The sequence below is a fragment of the Strigops habroptila genome, chromosome 1 (assembly GCF_004027225.2).
Source record: "Strigops habroptila isolate Jane chromosome 1, bStrHab1.2.pri, whole genome shotgun sequence".
NCBI classification, from domain to species: domain Eukaryota; kingdom Metazoa; phylum Chordata; class Aves; order Psittaciformes; family Psittacidae; genus Strigops; species Strigops habroptila.
In genome coordinates, this window is record NC_044277.2 from 11,890,883 (window position 1) to 11,891,905 (window position 1,023).

Sequence of the window (1,023 nt, forward strand, 5' to 3'; positions counted from 1 at the left end):
TCTTCCGCGTTACGCCCCCCGGAACCGCCTGCACACCTCAGTTCCGGCGGGGCGGGGACCGGAGTGGCGGTCACCGCGGGTGGGGCGGGGGGGGGGAAGCTGCTCATGCGCACGGCTGCAGCCTGGCGGGCCCTGCGGGAGCCTCACGGTTCTTCGCCCGGCTCCGTCCAGTGGCTGTGGCGGGCCGCTGTGAGCGGCGCCGGGGCCCGCAGTCACGGTGGTGGCGGCGCGTGGCGGCCGTACAGGCGCTGCGGTTGTGCCCCAGCGGGGGGCCGCCGGCAGTCGTGCCCGCAGAAGGCGATGCCTCAGCTCGCTGCCTCCTCTCACACCAGCAACCGGCCGTGGGCTGGTACTGACCCGGAGCGGATCCGAGCTTTAAGTGCCTGCTTGGTTCGTTCTAACATCATAGAATCAACTAGGTTGGAAAAGACCTTTATTAAGTCCAACCATTACCTCAGGACTGCCAAGACTAGCGCTAAACCATGTCACTGAGGGGCTGATCTATGTGGGTCTTGAACACTTTAACATATTCATGGTATCAGACAGGCTCTGGTGACTGCTCAGAGCAAAGGCAGGTGCAGGAACATCAGTGAGCGTTTCACAAGGGAAGAGCAAGATCATTCATGTAGCAGTGGCCCCGGGCTATGTTGGCAGCATGCTCCCCACATATGGTCTGCATAGTGTGGGGATGGAAAGCTTGCAGCCCTGAACACCAACGGCAGCCCATCATGTTCACATGGGGCTTTGAGCAAGTAGATTCATATCGTCAAGGAAGCTGGTTCTAATAAAGCAGCAGCAGATGCCCCTCCTTATCTTAGGATCTAGGTTCTTGTGAGTCATTTAAAGTCTTACTTGTGTCAAAATCAGTGCCAATTTCCTGTGCAGAGTCATTTTCCTATTGTTTCAATGTAAGGGGATTAGACAGGGGAAGGGCTCTATGTATTTAACACTACACAATATTTAGTGCATGATTTGATGTAGAAGAATAAACAAAGCAAGTGAGGCCCTGATCACTTGTGCCAT